Source organism: Bombina bombina, chromosome 6 (genome assembly GCF_027579735.1).
Source record: "Bombina bombina isolate aBomBom1 chromosome 6, aBomBom1.pri, whole genome shotgun sequence".
Lineage (NCBI taxonomy): Eukaryota > Metazoa > Chordata > Amphibia > Anura > Bombinatoridae > Bombina > Bombina bombina.
Window position 1 is genome coordinate 129,832,569 of NC_069504.1, and position 22,259 is coordinate 129,854,827.

The window sequence follows — 22,259 nt, forward strand, 5'->3', positions numbered from 1 at the left end:
AAATACTTACCTGTAAAATAAACCCTAAGATAGCTACAATATAATTAATAATTATATTATAGCTATCTTAGGATTTATATTTATTTTACAGGTAACTTTGTATTTGTTTTAGCTAGTTAGAATAGTTATTAAATAGTTATTAACTATTTAATAACTACCTAGCTAAAAGAAATACAAAATTACCTGTAAAATAAATCCTAACCTAAGTTACAATTAAACCTAATACTACACTATCATTAAATTAACTAAATAAACTACCTACAAATAACTACAATTAAATACAATTACATAAACTAACTAAAGTACAAAAAATAAAAAAAGCTAAGTTACAAAAAATAAAAAATTAAGTTACAAACATGTTAAAAATATTAATACAAATTTTAAGCTACATACACCTAATCTATGCTCCCCTAATAAATAACAAACCCCCCCAAAATAAAAAAAATCCCTACCCTATTCTAAATTAAATAAATTCCAAAGCTCTTTTACCTTACAGCCCTTAAAAGGGCCATTTGTGGGGGCATGCCCCAAAAAGTTCAGCTCTTTTGCCTGTAAAAGAAAAAAATACAACCCCCCCAAGCATTAAAACCCACCACCCACATACCCCTAATCTAACCCCAAACCCCCCTTACAAAACCTAACACTAATCCCCTGAAGATCATCCTACCTTGAGTCGTCTTCACTCAGCCGAGCCACCGATGGAACTGAAGAGGACATCCGGAAGCGGAAGAAGTTAATCCTCCAAGCGGCGCTGAAGAAATCTTCCATCCGATGAAGTCATCATCCCAGGCGGCGCTGAAGAAGTCTTCAGATCCGGCCGATGTCATCTTCAAAGAGGCGCTGAAGAGGTCTTCTATCCGAGCGAGTCATTCTTCCAAGCCGGGTCTTGAATCTTCCTTCCGCCGACGCGGAACCACCTTCTTCACCGACGGACTACGAAGAATGACGGCTCCTTTAAGGGGACGTCATCCAAGATGGCGTCCCCTCAATTCCGATTGGCTGATAGGATTCTATCAGCCAATCGGAATTAAGGTAGGAAAAATCTGATTGGCTGATGGAATCAGCCAATCAATTGAGCCGCATTCTATTGGCTGTTCAGATCAAGCCAATAGAATGCGAGCTCAATCTGATTGGCTGATTGGATCCATCAGCCAATCAGATTTTCCTACCTTAATTCCGATTGGCTGATAGAATCCTATCAGCCAATCGGAATTGAGGGGACGCCATCTTGGATGACGTCCCTTAAAGGAGCCGTCATTCGTCGTAGTCCGTCGGTGAAGAAGGTGGTTCCGCGTCGGCGGAAGGAAGATTCAAGACCCGGCTTGGAAGATGACTTCGCCCGGATAGAAGACCTCTTCAGCGCCTCTTTGAAGATGACATCGGCCGGATCGAAGACTTCTTCAGCGCCGCCTGGATGATGACTTCATCGGATGGAAGATTTCCTTCAGCGCCGCTTGGAGGATAACTTCTTCCGCTCCGGATGTCCTCTTCAGTTCCATCGGTGGTCGGCTGAGTGAAGACGACTCAAGGTAGGATATCTTCAGGAGATTAGTGTTAGTGTTTTTGTAAGGGGGGGTTTTGGGTTAGATTAGGGGTATGTGGGTGGTGGGTTTTAATGTTGGGGGGGGGTTGTATTTTTCTTTCACAGGCAAAAGAGCTGAACTTTTTGGGGCATGGCCCCCACAAATGGCCCCTTTTAAGGGCTGGTAAGGTAAAAGAGCTTTGAAATTTATTTAATTTAGAATAGGGTAGGGCATTTTTTTTATTTTGGGGGGGTTTGTTATTTTATTAGGGGGGGCTTAGATTAGGTGTAAGTAGCTTAAAATTGTTGTAATATTTTTAACAAGTTTGTTAACTTAATTTTTTATTTTTTGTAACTTAGCTTTTTTTTATTTTTTGTACTTTAGTTAGTTTATGAATTGTATTAATTGTAGTTATTTGTAGGTAGTTTAATTTAGTTAATTTAATGGATAGGTGTAGTATTAGGTTTAATTGTAACTTAAGTTAGGATTTATTTTAACAGGGTAATTTTGTATTTCTTTTAGCTAGGTAGTTATTAAATAGTTAATAACTATTTAATAACTATTCTAACTAGCTAAAATAAATACAAAGTTACCTGTAAAATAAATATAAATCCTAAGATAGCTATAATATAATTATTAATTACATTGTAGCTATCTTAGGGTTTAAAGGTAAAGTATTTAGTTTTAAATAGGATTCATTAGTTAATAAGAGTTAATTTAATTTAGATTTTATTTAATTAATATTTAAGTTAGGGGGGCGTTAGGGTTAGACTTAGGTTTAGGGGGGTTAATAATTTTATTACAGTGGCGGCGGCGTAGTGGGGGCAGGATAGGGGTTAATAAATTTATTATAGGTGGCGACGGTGTTAGGGGGGGCAGATTAGGGGTTAATAAAATTTATTATAGGTGGCGACGGTGTAGGGGGGGGCAGGATAGAGGTTAATAGGTTTAATATAGGTTCATGGAGCGGCGGTTTAGGGGTTAAACTATGTATTTAGTTGCGGAGAGGTGTGGGATCAGCAGGATAGGGGTTAATAATTTTATAATAGAGGGCGACGGTATAGGGGGGGCAGGATAGGGGTTACTAGGTAAAATGTAGGCTTGGCCAGCGGTGTCCGGGAGCGGCGGTTTAGGGGTTAATACATTTATAAGACTTGCGGCAGGGTCTAGGAGCGGCGGTTTAGGGGTTAATACATTTATAAGAGTTGCGGCAGGGTCTATGGAGCGGCGGGTTTAGGGGTTAGTAACCTTATTTAGTTGCGGGAGTGGGGGCTCGGGGGCACCGTATAGGGGGTTAGAACAGTGCAGTTTAGTGTGAGTGCTTAGTGACAGGCTAGCAATAAAGCTGGGAAAAAGCCGAAGGGCAGCGAGATCGGATGAGTGATAACTGTCACAGTCCGCTGCTCATCGCCCCGCGGGCTTTTTGACAGCTTTATTTGATAACTTAGGCGTATTTTTTCAGGTCCACGGCGGCGAAGGTAGGCGAGCTTAGGCGGGCGTATTGGGCCGGCGAAGCCAGAAAAGTAGACGGCTTGATAACTACCCCCCACTGTGTGTGCATGCTCATTTAACCACATCTTAGACTACACGATTCTGTGTGTGTGCTCGCTCATTTAACCACTCCTTAGATACATAATTCTGTTGTGTGTGCTTGTCTCATTTAACCACTCCTTAGATACACAATTCTGTGTGTGTGCTTGGCTCATTTAAACCACTCCTTAGACACGCAATTCTCTGTAGTGTGCATGCTCACTTAACCACTCCTTAGATACACAATTCTGTGTGTGTGCATGCTCATTTAAACACTCCTTAGATACACAATTCTGTGTGTGCAAACTCATTTAACCACTCCTTAGACTACACAATTCTGTGTGTGTGTGCTTGCTCATTTAACCACTCCTTAGATACACAATTCTGTGTGTGTGCATGCTCATTTAACCACTCCTTAGACTACACAATTCTGTGTGTGTGCATGCTCATTTAACCACTCCTTAGACTACACAATTCTGTGTGTGCGTGTGCTTGCTCATTTTACCACTCCTTAGACTACACAATTCTGTTTGTGCATGTTTATTTAACCACTCCTTAGACAACGCAATTCTGTGTGTGCATGCTCATTTACCTACTCATTAGACTACACAATTCTGTGTGTGTGCATGATCATTTAACCACTCCTTAGATTACACAATTCTGTGTGTGCATGATCATTTAACCACTCTTTAGACTACACAATTCTGTGACTTATTGCTTCCTGTAACAGCTTAAGAAAATGCTACTTGCAGTAAAATAAAAACAGGCTACAAGCCACAAGTGTCAGGCAGTATGGTGGTTGTGGTGGGACTAGGGTGCAAACCCAATCTCAAGGATCCTTTTTTTAGACATCACTTGCACCCTTGTGCATATGCTACTAAGTTTAAGGTGATAGGAAAACAGGTTAATGTGTCTATAGGTGGGTTATTTTGGCTGATTGCATCTTTTCAAGACCTATGAGCATGAGCTATGAGTTTGTTTCATCGTGCATCAGTATATGTAAGTGACAGTGTGTGTGTGTCTGTACCAATGTATCTGTGTGCATACAAGAAGTGTATTAAAGTTTGGCATATAGTGACTTCAAATTTTAGAGTGTACTAGTTATCTAGTAGTATTTTGGGATAATTTTCAATATATATATATATATCTTTTTTCCGGGTATATTTCACTTTTTTGCCCCTTCCCTGGAAGAATTTCTGCGGACGCCCATGATGGCAGCCATAACTGTAGCAACTTTCATAGACTTTATTATTTTTAGAAGGCTGCTACATGCAAATGGTAAATTGTAACATGTAATTAGCACATTATAGAGCAAGGTTGTCACTGTATTGCGACCTTGTTTCTATATTGTTTAAAGTGATTGTAAACTTTAAGGAATTAAAGGCCAGTATTAAATAATAATCTTAAAAACAGGGGCACTTTAGTTCATTAAAGTTTACAATAATGCCTTATTTTTTAAAACACTTACCTTTGCGTTATGGTAAAAATTAGCTCTGATCCTCCACTCGCATCGGCTGCTTTCTTTAGCAGATCAATAACGAATCCAAGTGTTGTGTGCCCCCTTTGGCATCCAGCTCATGGGGCAATGCAAAGATTGGAGGAAGCCGGATTCTTCATCCATATGCTAATGAAGCAGCAAATGTGGGCGGAGGATCATAACGCAAAGGTAAGTATTTTAAAAAAATAAGCAACATTGTTAATGAATTAAAGTGCCCCTGTTTTTAAGAGTATTATTTAATACTGGCCTTTAATTCATTAAAGTTTACAATTAATTTAACTTGTCTGAGACCTAGGTCATAGTCTGAGAATATTTTTGTAGACAAATTCTATGATATTCTTTACAACTTAAACATAATCTAACATATTAATAGGCTTTCTTTGCTGAGTATCTCTTTATTTTTTATGAAGAGCCATTAAGGATATTCAGTTGTGCTACCTTAAAGATGTGCAATAAGAAAATGGTTAAGGATGTTTTGAATATTTTTTTCATTGTTACCCCTTTAAGGGCACAGCTTTCTGTTTGCTCAATTGTTTTATGACGGAAAAATTCCGTCATATGTCCTTAAGAGGTTAATATTGATCTGCCTAGGTATTTGTGGGAACATTTGATATTGAATGCATAGGGGGGCGATTTATGAAGCAGCGGATGCTGCTTCCCACCCACTCCGCCTCAGGTCCGTCTGAAGCGGAAGTTAAGAAGCAGCGATCGTATAACCGCTGCTCTTTAATTTATCCGCCACCTCTGATGCGGCGGACAGCAATCAGCCTGATTGCATACGATCGGGTTGATTGACACCCCCTGCTAGCAGCCGTTTGGCCGCGAATGTACAAGGGGCGGCATTGCACAAGCATTTCACTAGCGTATGCTGTCAGCATTTATCTTTGTGCAGTGGACATCATCCGGTATAGCGGATCATGTCCGCCGGCACATTAGTAAATCGGCCCCATAGAGTGTACAATGTCTTGTTTTACATTTGAAAATAGTCTTAAAGGGACATAAAAGTAATTTTTTACTTATGTATCACAATTTATCTACAGCATTGCAAAAAGATCTTCATGAAAATTAAGGGCCAGAGTAACAGTAATGCGCAAGCAACAAGAGTTTTATCGTTGGTGTTTGGGTGCATCTCAATTTTCACTCATATTACAAGTTTAAAGTAAACGTCATCACTCAAGCAGCATTCAAGTTAATGCATGTGAGGTTAGCGCAACCTCAGAACTCTGATTAACTGTTAAAAGTGTTGAAAAACATGCATTACAAAGTACATTTTCATTTATAATAACATCAATCACATCTAATAAAAATATTCAACTTTGTGCAATATTGCACAGAAAAGTTATAAGGGCTCAAAGATATAAAAAAAAACAGGGCTCTGATTCATCAAAGTTTACCTTCACTTTAATAAAGTGTTACAGTGTGTAGTTACTATAACTATTTCACATTTTCAATGTTCTGCACATAGCAGAATATGTTCCATGTATTTATAAATAGATATTCCTGGGAGAATGCTGCAGTTTGCAAAGCCACTGTAACCTGGACCGATACAAGAATCTATTTCTACATCACTCAGTTAATTTCCCAGGACCTTGGTGTGGACAAAAGTCCCTTTCCCTCCGATACTGTTATCTTACCTCATAGGATTGAGGTTTCGCTTTCGGACTCACTTCTATCAATTGGTGCAATTATTCCCCAGGGCTCTAGAGAGACTCTCCCTACACTGCGTCGCCCTTACCTCATATTGATTGGGGATAAGAAGTGTAAGTAGATACCATATGGGGACCAGAACCTGATGCACCTTTTTATTTAATTATACTGTTACAATATTTATATGGTTATTGTTTCGGTATTCATGTGTATTCAGCTATACAGGCTCATTTGCACTAATTCTGTTTTTTTAATATTGATGTACTGTTTATTATTTGGACTATTATTTGAATAGACATCAACCAGTAACCTCTGGACATTGGTTTTGAACGGCCACTTGTATATTATCATGTATATATACATATATATATTGAAGTAAAGGATTAGTTATAAGCGCTATCTATAAACCCTGGTGGGTGTTATACGGAATTCCTTAGAGCAGCTAAGTTCTATATATGTGTACTTGTAACCACTAACAAGTGAGGTAAAGAATAAAAATAGAAGGATTATGGAACTAACGCTAAAGGTCCCAAAGATGGTTTTAGTGTAAATGAATGATATATTGTAGGTTTATTTAACCTCAACAAAATGTTTTATTTTGTTTGTTATGTTACAAATTTGAAAATTTAGGAGAATTTAGTAAAAATTAAAAACTTGTTTTAGGTATGTTGGGCTCAGTTACACACTGACTGCAGTCATTTTTTTGAAAGCAGTACTATTGTGCTGAGTCCTATTGCTAAAAACAATGTTTTATTAGTATGCTTAGTTAAAAACACAAAAAAAGAAGAAAAGGAAAAGGTTCACACAAATGGACCATAAAACATACAAAAACAGAGTTATAAGCTGTTTGCTCTAGGTCTGGCAGTAGTGTCTGAAACTAACTCGTTGAAAGTATGTAACAGACAGATGCCAGAACAATGGTATTGACAGAGTAATGAAATAAAGAAAAAAAATTATATATAAAAAATCATATATGGATCAAAAAAAGGGGATGGAATAAAATTCATGGGATGTAAAGATAAAAATAAAAATAAAATTGCAGGTATATTATAAATTGACAATTGATAGTATAGTAGTCACTAAAATGTTAAAAATTCTGACGATTTGTGCTATAAGTAGTGCGCACTACGTTATTTGTAAAATGATCGAGTAATTGATTTGGTTTAAAACGGAGTGTTATAAATATAAGATAAAACAATCTATGGAGCGCCTTAATATTGATAAAACTTATCTCCAAACAATGGTCCGATCGTTGGTGTATAGTGGATAGAGCTCAAAGGGTCTGTACAGCCGTTAGCGGTTTCGGCGAAACCGGAAGTGGATCCTTGGTATATATATATTTATTTACAGAGAGAGATTTTACCAAAATACCATATATCTATCTATCTATCTATCTATCTATCTATCTATCTATCTATCTATCTTACACCAAAGAGCCCAGCACTCCGCAACAACTCCAACTACCAGGGTGCAATGTCAAACCACCATATAAACTTGCAAACTGGAAAGCACTCCACCGTTTTTTTCATATAACATTATTTAATGCATTAAATAATGTTATACGGGGGGCGGAGCTAAGCCGTGCTGGGGCATGGACACACTTTGAAACAGCTCCGGAGCTGTGGGTGCTTCTAGGACACAATAAGAGGTGTTGAAATGGACAGGCAGTAACGAAGTTGCTTGCAGGAGCATCCTGTATTAACAGAGTGTCTTATTTGAGTGCAGCAGCGGCTGGAACAGTCAACAGACAACCCGGAGGGACCTTTGTGCGGCGGAGGCCTGAAGGAGACAGACGCCATATTGGCCACAACTTTCTGACAGGCACATACGCAGCTATAAGTAGAGGCTCCTGACCAGCTTGCGGCTCGACCTGATGCTATCCTCAGCCCCTACGAGGGTCACATGAAGGAGGTAAACACTATCCTACTTGCTGGTCACACAAATAGCTAAGTATGTATCAGAAGCCACGTGGCGTCCCGTTTTTGCACTAAATAAAGAGCAGCTTGCTCTGGAGGGGCACATTTTAAACAAGCTGTTCATAAAGCTTTAATCATCCCAGGGGGGACTCTCATTTAGAAAAGAGCCTATACCTCACTTGTTGTATACCACAACCACTCTCCATAATTGTGCACAACAAATTTAACTGAACATAAGATCGTTCATGAATACGTCAAAAGCCTTACAGGGTTCAGCCTTTTATGAAACTATAGCTACAGACTCATTTAGACAAATAATATTTTATACATCGAAGGGCTTTGATAAATTTCTCGCCTGTCTTATCCTAGAACTGTAGTACCCTGCTACTCTGCATTTGTTTTTCCAAGTGGAAGATTATGGCTGCCAGAAAGGGGTCTAACAAAGATAAACAGCAAAAATCCCTGTCTCTTGCCCCATCGGTCTCCTCTTTTTTTCATTCTGCTGACCACACAGAGTTAAACATATTGCAATCACAGGAGGCATCTCCAACCAAGCCTAGCAACACTATGCCTAATATCACCCAAGACCCTTTAATATCATTGCAAACTCAAATTGCAGGCCTGTCTTTTCCTAGAACTGTAGTACCCTGCTACTCTGCATTTGTTTTTTCAAAGTGGAAGATTATGGCTGCCAGAAAGGGGTCTAACAAAGATAAACAGCAAAAATCCCTGTCTCTTGCCCCATCGGTCTCCTCTTTTTTTCATTCTGCTGACCACACAGAGTTAAACATATTGCAATCACAGGAGGCATCTCCAACCAAGCCTAGCAACACTATGCCTAATATCACCCAAGACCCTTTAATATCATTGCAAACTCAAATTGCAGGCCTCCCTTCCAAAACAGACATTGAATCGCTGAAATCTTTTATTAAGGATGAAATTCGGGATCTGAAGAAAGATCTAAATGATCTGGGATCCAGAATGGAGTACCTGGAGGATGGTCAAGATCACCTTAATAATATGGTCAGTACAAATTTGCAGCAGATATCTATACAAGATTCCATGATCCAAAACATGCAAGATAAGGTAGAAGATTTGGATAACCGAGGGAGGCGGAACAATTTAAGAATTAGGGGTATCCCTGAAGAGATTTCACAGGATCAACTTAAAACCTATGTCAAGGACTTGTTCTGGTATCTAATCCCAGGAGCCCCTCCTGTTCAAGATGAAAATATAGAGAGAGTCCATAGAGCCCTGAGACCATTTGCTAAACACCCGGCTCCCCCCAGGGATGTCATCCTAAAATTGCTAAAATTTACTACAAAGGAGGAGATTTGGCGGGCAGCTAGATCCAGACAGTCAATTTCGTTCCAGAACCACAACCTCCAAGTTTTCCAGGACTTATGCCCTCAAACAATACAAAGGAGGAGAGAAATTTGATTTATAACCAAAACCCTTCAGGAAAACAATATAAGGTATAGATGGGGATTCCCCTTTAGCCTTATTGTTACCCACGATGGCACCCAAACAGTCTACAAAAACTTCTCAGATTTGGACACCCTAGCCAAGAAGTTGAACTTAACTTTTGAGCCTCCCCCGGAAAAGATCATAGATATCCCATTGCCACAGATGGATACAGACAGAGGCAGCCCTAGAGAGCAGCGACCCAACTGGAACAGAGTTCAAGGGAAAAAAAGAAGGACCGGACTGGCCCCCTCCTCGGCTGCTACTTCATCCTAGAAGTCTCTTAATCTCATCTATCTGGGAACTCTTGAGACAGCGCTCTACACTAATTATGGCCGCACTACCTTTTCCAGATAACTTTACTTCTCTTTTGCTGATGGACAATTTCCATGGGCCCCCTTTGCAGGGTGAAGACAATGGTACAGTATGTAGAGATATTGCTACTATTAATTTACTGTACTGTACTGAAAGTGACTCTGATCTTTATTGTTCTCACACCGATCAAGTGTTATAACTGTTATTGTTCCATGTTATTTTATCATTTAAGTGTATAAGAATGTTTGTTATAAGTGTCCATGATACACCTTATTCATTCTATAATAACTTACGATTGTTCTAGATAGCTACCTGACACCGTTCCACCCCCCCTAGAATGGTGTACAATAGGTTATCCTCACACACCACCTGTTGTTATACTGGTTATAAGTTTTTAATGTTTGCTTTCATTGTTATTCTTTTTGCAAGATTTAAGCTCACAACCCTCTCAAACAGCTCAATTAGTGATAGGTCAGTAAACCTTTTTAGACTACTGATGGGATGCACTCATTCACACTACAGCAAAAGTTTTGGCCTCTACGCTCAGATAGATGAATTTCCATCATTAGGTTATATTGCACCAGTTTTATACTCCCTCTTTGCTCTCTCCACACATACAAGCTTTACAATAGTTTCAAAAACCCACACGATATACTGGGAACCTCATGGTAAGGGTGTTTATAAGCAGAGTCTGACTGACCCTTTTGATTATACAACCCCACCTCCCATGACCAATGGCGGATAACCCTTTGTCTATTAAAATACTCTCACATAATGTCAGAGGTCTTAACATCCCACAAAAACGGGCTATGGCTATAAGGGATTACAAAAGACTCAGAAGTGACGTTGTACTGGTTCAAGAAACCCACTTTAGAAGGGGGCGGGAACCCCTACAGTCCCTTAGGAAATTTGGACAGGTATATTTAGCATCTCACACTACTAAGCATAATGGGGTGGGCATATTGATCAGGGACAAAATCCCATTCCATATTTCCAGTATCTTTAAAGATAAGGAGGGAGGATTGGTGATCATTACAGGAAAGCTGTATAACAAAATGGTAACTATTGCAAATTTATATGCTCCTAACACAAACTCATTGCAGTTTTTTTAGCTTTGCCTGTAATAAAATACTGGAAGTCTCTAAAGGATGTCTTATTGTGGGGGGAGACTTTAATTTGGCTCTTGACCCGGAATTATACTGCTCGACAGGCTGCTCCTCGACTCCCCCAAAAATTCTGAAACAAATCAAGGCTTGCCTTTAAAAACTTACAATACATGACGCCTGGAGATTGTATCATCCCCACACGAAAGACTACACGTTCTATTCCCACCCCCACCATAACTACTCAAGACTTGATTATCTTATGATCGACGTAACTAACTTGGCATTAGTACAAAATACTGAAATATCACCCATAACATGGTCAGATCATGCCATGATTAATTTTATGATTAAATGGCCCACGTCACAGAGCTTAGACAGAGTCTGGAAGCTGGATGAGACTTTGTTAACAGACCCTCTTGTTCCCCTCCAAATCGAAAAGCTATTGATAAATTATTTTAGAGAAAACACGGACATAAATGTAGAGTGTCGCAATGTGTGGGAAGCCCATAAGTGTGTAGTCAGGGGGGAGTTAATAGCAATAAAGGCTGCTAAAAACAAACAGAGAACATTACTATTAAATAACATACTAGAGGAGTTAGATAAGCTTCAAACTATCCATAAGAGGTTTCCTGGGGTCCCCTCTTTCATTGAAAGCATACAACACAAACAGAACCAACTCAATCTACTCCTGGGAACCGATGCCAAACGTAGGGCACTTTTCCTCAAAAAAAGATACTATGAAGGGGGAAACAAACAGGGCAAAATGCTTGCCCGTCTTTTGAGACATAGGACCAATAAAAGACACATCATGTCCGTAAAAGACCATAGGGGTAGGATATGGTCCTCTTCCAGAGATATAGCAGAACAGTTTAAACAATACTATGAAAAGTTATACAACTTAGGTAGCGATAATACCCCCCCCCCCCGATGCAAGAGGCCATGATAAACTACCTTACACAGCTAGGTCTCCCCTTAATAACAGAAGAACATAAACTAGATTTGGATGCTCCATTTACACTAGAAGAACTAAGGACAGCCATATTTTCTTTCCCTTCAGGGAAGGCTCCCGGCCCTGACGGCTTTGGGAATATATACTACTCTAAATTCATCAACATATTGGCTACCCCCTATCTCTCATACTTCCAAGATATAGACAACAATAAAGCCTTTTTTCCCACAGGCCCTTCAAGCCCATATCAATGTCATCCAGAAGCCTAATAAAGCTCCAGACCTGATTCCTAACTACCGGCCCATATCCCTTCTTAATACCAATATTACGTTTTTTGCTAAAGTTATCTCAAACAGAATGAACTCCATCCTTCCATTTATAATTCACAAAGATCAGGTGGGCTTCGTTCCAAACAGGGAGGCGAAGGATAATACGGTACGTAATTTACATCTGATCTGGCATACTAAAAGACTAGGCCTGCCAGCGGTATGGCTCTCTACGGATGCTGAGAAGGTCTTTGACTGGGTCAGCTGGTCATTTCTAAAACTAGCTCTACAGGCGTTTGGGATTGGGAATCCTATGATACATAGAATATTTGCTCTGTACTCCTCCCCAAGTGCAAGAATTTCCCTAAACGGAATTCTCTCACCTTCGTTCCCTATACTAAACGGCACTCGGCAGGGTTGCCCCCTGTCTCCCGTTTTGTTTGTATGCCTCTTGGAGGCATTTGCCAACAAAATCAGATTGAACCCGGGAATAGGGGGTATCTCAGTCAGGGACGAGGAATATAAATTATCCTTATTTGCAGACGATGTACTGTTCACCCTCATAGACCCAGTTAAGTCAATTCCCCTACTATTAGAAGAATTAGAACTTTTCAATACCTTAACTAACTTCCTGATCAACAACACTAAATCAGAGTATCTGGGAGTCTCTCTCACCCCTGCTATTGAACATCAAATAGCTTTAATTTGCCCCTTCCACAAGTGTAATAGAACCCTAAAATACTTGGGAGTTTGATTGGCTGAAGACATAGATTCAATCTACGAATTCAACTACGTTCCAATAAAACTAGCCCTAGCCAGAGATTTGTCTTCGTGGCACGTTAAACGCCTCTCATGGTTAGGCAGAATTAACGCTGTCAAGATGACGGCCTTTCCTAGAATTCTATATATATTTCAAACCCTGTCCATTCCTCTCCCTCTCAGGTATATTACAAGGGTGCAACAATTGTTCAGCTCGTTTATATGGCAAGGTAAACACCCTAGGATAAATAGATCCATCATGATGTGCTCCAGGGAACATGGGGCCTAGGAGTCCCAAATCTAGAGTCTTATAGATTAGCTATATTTTTACAACGAATATTAGACTGGAGGATACATAGAGAGCAAAAAAGATGGGTCAAGCTGGAGGAGAGCATAAATAGTGGAGTTAACATTTCATCGATTTGCTGGTCTCCCAATTTTGGGAAAACAATTAAAGTTATAGAGGACCCAGTCACCAGGGAAACATACGTACAATGGGAAATTATAAATAGAATCAACCCTTACCTGTCCTCAAGTCCCTCTCCCCTGACCTCCCTGATTCATAACCCTGAAATCTCACTAAGGGCACTAGGACAGCGACTAGCTTCACCTGTTCCCCTTGCAGACACAGCTATATTCCACCTCACAGAGGGAGAACATATACTAACTCACATACAATTACAGGAGAAATGATTTTTATGGGCCCACAACTGGTACAACTACAGAAGAAGGCACCACTACATAACAACGCACAGATTTAGTCATAATATGTTAAGACCTTTAACCAATCTAGAAAAACTGTTCACATCTAAAACCCTGATGAAACACACTCTGTCGAAAATTCAGAACATTATATCCCAGCCCCCCCAGGTAGCTTGCCACGCTCAATAGATTCTTGGGAAAGGGAGTTGGGGATTATCATTCTTCCCCAGATGGCCTCTCAGATTTTTAGGAATACTAAATCATCCTCTTCCTCAGCAACCATTCTAGAATTAAATTATAAGATCCTTCACAACTGGTACCTCACTCCTAGGCGCATTCATAAACTCTACCCCTCAGATAGCAACAGATGTTGGAATGTGGTCATGTGGGAAGCGGAATTGGCCACATGTGGTGGTGATGTAACACTATAAATCACTTGTGGAGTAATATCATAGGGGAGATAGAGGAGGTTCTCCAGACACGGATCCCCATGGATCCTCTAACAGTGCTTCTTAATAAAAGTCCGATACTTCCCGTTAAAGAACATAGAATCCTTTTCAGGATATGTATTAATAGTGCTAAAATACTCATAGCTAAAAACTGGAAATCATCCATCCCTACAACACTACATATATGGACACAGAAGACCACCGAATTATTAGAACTGGAGGAATTCAGATATTATACGACAGATACTAGGGACCGCTTTATCCTAGCACAGTCTATCTGGGATTCCCACCTAACACAAAGACACCATCTAGATGATGGTAGCTTTCTTGAGCTTGGCCGTGGTGGAGTGGTGCAATCCACACACTAGACAACTGATCTTAAACTGTTTGCTTATGTAACCACAGTTATTGTCTGTTTGAGTTTAAACGAGAACCTAAATTTTATTTCAATTATTGGCAATGTTGTTTTCTTTTTCTGTTATATCACTAAACTTTAATGTTGATTTACTTGCAAGAACTGTCGACTAGATTTAGATTTTGGCGGTAGCCGTCAAAACCAGCGTTAGAGGCTCCTAACGCTGGTTTTTACCGCCCGCTGGTATTTAGAGTCGTGTAGGTAAGGGTCTAACGCTCACTTTGCAGCCGCGACTTTTCCATACCGCAGATCCCCTTATGTCATTTGCGTATCCTATCTTTTCAATGGGATCTTTCTAACGCCGGTATTTAGAGTCGTGGCTGAAGTGAGCATTAGAAATCTAACGACAAAACTCCAGCCTCAGAAAAAAGTCAGGAGTTAAGAGCTTTCTGGGCTAACGCCGGTTCATAAGGCTCTTAACTACTGTGCTCTAAAGTACACTAACACCCATAAACTACCTATGTACCCCTAAACCGAGGCCCCCCCCACATCGCCGCCACTCTATTAAAAAATTTTAACCCCTAATCTGCCGACCGCACACCGCCGCCACCTACGTTATCCCTATGTACCACTAATCTGCTGCCCCTAATACCGCCGACACCTACATAATATTTATTAACCCCTAATCTGCCGCCCCCAACGTCGCCTCCACCTACCTACACTTATTAACCCCTAATCTGCCGACCGGATCTCACCACTACTATAATAAATGTATTAACCCCTAATCCGCCTCACTCCCGCCTCAATAACCCTATAATAAATAGTATTAACCACTAATCTGCCCTCCCTAACGTCGCCGCCACCTAACTTCAAGCATTAACCCCTAATCTGCCGACCGGACCTCACCGCTACTCTAATAAATTTTTTAACCCCTAAAGCTAATTCTAACCCTAACCCTAACACCCCCCTAAGTTAAATATAATTTTTATCTAACGAAATAAATTAACTCTTATTAAAGAAATTATTCCTATTTAAAGCTAAATACTTACCTGTAAAATAAATCCTAATATAGCTACAATATAAATTATAATTATATTGTAGCTATTTTAGGATTAATATTTATTTTACAGGCAACTTTGTATTTATTTTAACCAGGTACAATAGCTTTTAAATAGTTAATAACTATTTAATAGCTACCTAGTTAAAATAATTACAAAATTACCTGCAAAATAAATCCTAACTACACTATAAATAAATAAATTAAATAAAATACCTACAATTATCTACAATTAAACCTAACACTACACTATCAATAAATAAATTAAATAAAATACCTACAATTATCTACAATTAAACCTAACACTACACTATCAATAAATTAATTAAATACAATACCTACAAATAAATACAATTAAATAAACTAACTAAAGTACAAAAATAAAAAAGAACTAAGTTACAAAAAATAAAAAAATATTTACAAACATTAGAAAAATATTACAACAATTTTAAACTAATTACACCTACTCTAAGCCCCCTAATAAAATAACAAAGACCCCCAAAATAAAAAAAATGCCCTACCCTATTCTAAAATTAAAATAAAAAAGCTATTTTACCTTACCAGCCCTGAAAAGGGCCCTTTGCGGGGCATGCCCCAAAGAATTCAGCTCTTTTGCCTGTAAAAAAAAAAACATACAATACCCCCCCCAACATTACAACCCACCACCCACATACCCCTAATCTAACCCAAACCCCCTTTAAATAAACCTAACACTAAGCCCCTGAAGATCTCCCTACCTTGTCTTCACCACGCCGGGTTCACCGATCGATCCAGAAGAGCCTCCGATGTCTTGATCCAAGCCCAAGAGGGGGGCTGAAGATGTCCATGATCCGACTGAAGTCTTCATCCAAGCGGGAGCTGAAGAGGTCCATGATCGGGCTGAAGTCTTTATCCAAGCGGGAGCTGAAGAGGTCCATGATCGGGCTGAAGTTTTCTATCAAGCGGCATCTTCAATCTTCTTTCTTCCGGATCCATGGTCATCCCGCCGACGCGGAACATCCATCTTCACCGACGACTTCCCGACGAATGACGGTTCCTTTAAGGGACGTCATCCAAGATGGCGTCCCTCGAATTCCGATTGGCTGATAGGATTCTATCAGCCAATCGGAATTAAGGTAGGAAAATTCTGATTGGCTGATGGAATCAGCCAATCAGATTCAAGTTCAATCCGATTGGCTGATCCGATCAGCTAATCAGATTGAGCTCGCATTCTATTGGCTGATCGGAACAGCCAATCGGATTGAACTTGGGGTACATGTTAGAGTGTTAGGTGCAGACTTAGGAAGTGTTTCCCCATAGGAAACAATGGGGCTGCGTTAGGAGCTTAACGCTGCTTTTTTGCAGGTGTTAGGTTTTTTTTCAGCTCAAACTGCCCCATTGTTTCCTATGGGGGAATCGTGCATGAGCACGTTTTTAAAGCTGGCCGCGTCCGTAAGCACCGCTGGTATCGAGAGTTGCAGTGGCGGTAAATTATGCTCTACGCTCCCTTTTTGGAGCCTAACGCACTGAAAACGCAGCCATTCTGTGAACTCTAAATACCAGTGGTATTTAAAAGGTGCGGGGAAAAAAAAGCATGCGTTAGCTACGCGGGTCGTTACCGACAAAACTCTAAATCTAGCCGTATGTTTGCATGTTGCATTTTCTTTTTTGTCTCACAATAAAAAGAATTTGGAATAAATAATGTTATACGAAAAAAACGGTGGAGTGCTTTCCAGTTTGCAAGTTTTTAAATATTTATATATATATATATATATATATATATATATATATATATATATATGTGTGTGTGTGTGTGTATATATATATATATATATATATGAATAAATAGAACATATGAATGTGTAATATTGATATTTTCATGTCAGGTTAGCGCATTTGAGAATGTGGAAAAGAACTTATGTGAGAGCGCCACTCCCTGGTTAAACCAATATATAAAGTTCTATATAGAATACTGCTGCCTTTTTTTCCCAATCAAGATGTAGAGAAAAAGGAAAAGAAAAAACAGCGCTATATTGTGTAAAAAAATAATAATATGTGAATAAGGTGCGATATTCAAAAAAGCCAAAACTCCAAGCATAAAATATAATGGGCAAAATTACAAGTCACACGGCAAATCAGGGGTTGCGCAGCTATTACACGTTATATATATATATATATATATATATATATATATATATAAAACTTATTTTGCGCACGGGTTAAGCTGTCTAATCTAAACAGCCAAATCACGTGTGTGTTCACGTATTTCCTATAGAAGTCAATGGAGAAGACAAATAGAAAAAAAACACACAAAAACCCTAATATGTTACACAAAAGCCCATGACGTATTCTTCTTGAAAAGTGTACATGAAAATGCTAATATTTCATATATTGCGAAAATGTTATCATAACGGAATGTGTTGTATATATTTCTAAATAAATATTTCTCTATATATGTGATGATTTGTGGACTGATCTATCTATCTATCTATCTATCTATCTATCTATCTATATATATATATATATATATATATATATATATATATATATATATATACTGTATATATATATATATATATATAAATAAATAGATATCTTGAGCTATATATACGATCACACTCTTCTCGCCGCTACAGATCCCTCAATGCGTGCTACAACGTCACTGGTAGAGCCGGAGGGTGGAATAGTCCATAAAATTACAGCTAAGGGGCAGGCTGTAAGCAGCCAAAAAAAACCAAAACTAGAAAGCACTAAATTATGAGAAACAGCCGCACAACGAAAGGCACCAAAAAGAAGGGCTATAAAAATAAAACTGATTTAATGAAACATAATTAAAAAGCAAACGTATGTAGTACAACCACACTGACTAGTTTTTTTTTTCCTTTAATGAACACTTAATCATAGGATATTGAGATATATATGCAAATATTGTTTTGAAATCCCTCAGAGATATGGTTAAATATGCATAAGATTTTAATGTGAAATATTTTGTTAAACATATCTCTATGCATATAAATCCATGTTTCTCTATGTATGTGTATGTGTGTCAATGTAAAATCCCTGTGTCTGCTTTTTTTTTTCTAACACCCAAGATTTTGTATCTTTGATCCCTTATAACTTTTGTGTGCAATATTTTTTTAAAATATTTTTTTATTAGACAGTGTAAATATGAGTGTAAGTGTACTTTGTAATGTGATTTTGATGTGTTTCGTGAAACTTTTATGTTTGCCCAAAACCATTTACTACAGCTTTTCGAGCGCGGAAAGGATTGTTGAGTAAAAGGCGAATGTGCGCATGCAATTGCGATTTTTCAAAACTTGTAATCGCTGCTCTTTGGCAATTGATTGCAAAAAGACCACATTGCATGCTGAAAACTCATAACGTACTATTTGTAATCTTGCCCCAACGAGTTTTATTAAATAGCATTAAACACCATGTTAGAAATAAACTTTTTCAAATGTTTACTGTAGGTGCCAAAATGCACCAATATGGTAAGAATGACAAGAGAATAGTTTAAATCAATCATGTACAAGTACGCATACTTAAAAATGGTTGACAACAATAACATAAAATATGCTACACGTAGTGTGAAGCATATATACAGCAACAGATGGATTACAAGATGATATATCTGATATATTTGTAAATTCCAAAGGAAAATGTACAAATATGATATAAAAACAAATGCATTAATAATATAAAAAGCAAAAAGTACATATAAGTACTAAATAAGAACAAGACAAAACGTGCGTGATATTCAAATTTCAGCAGCTTTTTATGCTCGTTGGGTTAGTGCATGAGGTATAACGTTTTACTTTCAACTTGTAATACGATTGTAACCCGAAGCATGAAAAGCTTACTTCTAGGGGTATATTTATCAATGTGCGAGTGGACATGATACGAAGTAGCATATCATGTCCGCTGCACATCGCTGCACATCGATAAATGCCGTCAGCATACGCTGTTGGCATTTATCATTGCACCAACAGTTCTTGTGAGCTGCTTGTGCAATGCCGCCCCTTGCAAATTCTCTGCCAAATGGTCCCTAGCAGGGGGTGTCAATCAACCCGATCGTATTCGATCGGGTTGATTTCTGTCTGCCGCCTCAGAGCTAAGGAGCAGTGGTCTTTAGAAGGAGACTGATAAATATGCCCCCTAGCACAGTTATTGCTCGAGCAGGAGTGTTAAATAATGCTCCACTTGTAATCTGGCCCAAAATGTTTTAACCTTTTGAGACCGTTATGGCATTCTATTCCGTCCTAACTGCGCCGGGCTTTAGCTCTGTTTGGACAGAATAGAACTTCCTAGCCGTTTGGCTGTCCTGAAGCCAACAGCGCTTCCTGTATGTGATCGAGGACTGGAGGGCATGTCTAGCGCCATAGGGACGTCCCCCTGACCCAATCCCATCATATTTCAATTTGTTTACATCGGAACGTTGTTTTGATGTAGACAAAGTAACCCGATCATCAAAGGGTTAAAAACCTTTTTGAAGCTGTCATTTTGGTAGAATAATATGCATTGTTTTTTTCAGACCTTAACTCTTCTGGATTTTGTATATCCTGCTTTCTTTGCTGTGACCAATTAGGAACAAATATAACCATTCTGAACCTATCAACTAATTACTGTGTAGGATATAGAAGGATCAGGGTTCTGCATTCCATTGAATGCACTCCAATTTCTTTTTTTCAATTTGCTTTATTCTTTTGCTATCCTTAGTTAAAATAACAGTGATGAACTACTGGGAATTAATTGAATAGATTGGGTACTTGTATTATGTGCCAGGTTCATGATAGCCAACCTCGTCCGTTCTGCCTTGCGATAAACAGCATCTTCTGCCCTCATTTATAAATGCCACCCCCTGCTTGTGTGTAACCAATCACACATGAACAGATGCTGTCAATCATCTCGATCAGACCAGCTCAGGATGATTAAAATCTGCAACACTTAAGGTGGTGGATAGGTTAAGTAGCGGTAGTCTTAAGACTGCAACTACTTAACTAGTGTTTGAGGTTCGCTTGCAGCAGGCCTGAGTCTCTGGAGCCCTGACGCTGCATTCACAGCTTACTAAGAGCTAGATTACAAGTGGAGTGCTAAATTATTGCGTGCATGCAAATGGAAAGATGTGCCCATTTGCGGGTGCGCAACAATTAACCACCCTTTACAAGTAGCTGGTTATTGCTACCACGAGCCCGCTGTAGCAATTAGCGCTTATAAAATTAACCAGAGATCAGATCTTTAGTTAATTTTATAAATGTGCCCCAAATGTCCCCAAAATACAGTGTAGTGTATTTTATTAAAAAATAAAGATAGCAGCATCTTTATTTTTTAATAAAATAACTGCACTAGGCAGTATTTTTGGGATTATGTTGGTGAGAGTGGGGTGTTAGAAAAAAAGGACACTGAAAAGTGCCTTCACATTAAGGTCTATGGGAACTGTGTGTTCTCTATAAATATATATGTACATAAGCATGTACTGTACATATATATTTAGGTGTTAATATATTTATATTTGCTGCCCATCGCTGCGCTACTTAACCCCTTTGCTGCGCTTAGGTTCGGATGCCGTCTCTGACGACATGAGAGCGAGGCTCCCATTGGAGCCTATGGAAGTGCGTTCTCAAGTCTGCAATGCTTCCCAGCAATGCGAATGTGAGCTCGCGTTTGCATTGCTGACAACTTGTAATACCAGTGCACATTAACTTACGCTAGTATTATACAGCGGAGCTCAAATATTGCTTTCATGAAATAAATATTTTGTGCTCCACTTGTATCTGGCCCTAAATGGGGCTCATTTGGTGAGCCAGTGACAAGTGGCATATACTGTATGTGCAGCCACCAAATAGCAGCTAGATTCCCGTAGTGCTTTGCTGTTCCAGAGCCTGCCTAGGTATGCTCTTAAACAAAGAATAACAAAAAACAAAACAAATTAAATAATAGAAGTACAATAGAAAGTTGATTAAAATTGCATGCTCTATGAGGCCCATTTATCAAGCTCTGAACGGAGCTTGAGGGTCCGTGTTTCTGGCGAGTCTTCAGACTCGCCAGAAACACATGTTTTAGATCTTTAGACCGCTGCTCCATAACCCTGTCCATCTGCTCTGATAAGGCGGACAGGAATCACCATAATTCAACCAGATCGAGTATGATCGGGTTGATTGACACCTCCCTGCTGGCGGCCCATTGGCCGCAAGTCTGCAGGGGGCGGCGTTGCACCAGCAGCTCTTGTGAGCTGCTGGTGCAATGCTGAATACGGAGAGCGTATTGCTCTCCGCATTCAGCGAGGACTTGATTTGCACTGTCGGATCAGGTCCGACAGACATTTGGTAAATCTGCCTCTTTATCTGAATCATGAACGTTTAATTTTTGCTGTTCAGTCCTGTTAAGCTACCCAATCCAAAATCTTAGGGTGTACTATAAAATTAGGGAAAAAATAAATTAACCACAGGTTAAAGGGACAGTAAAAGAAAAAGAAAATGTGGGATGTGTGCTGTGCAGTACTTTAATCTGTTTTGCAAGATATCCTTGACCAGTTTCTTTAAGGGACAATAAACACTATGAGATGGTAATATAAAATGATAAATCATATATATAAAAAACTGCAATATATATTCATTATTTATTTTATCCCCTTTTCCTGTAATTCTGAAATTGTGAGCTTTTTAGTTCCTGTTAGAAATAGAAGTGCAGAACACTGTTTTATCCCACGCAGCCGTTAGCTGCACACTCTAGTGACCTATGTATAAC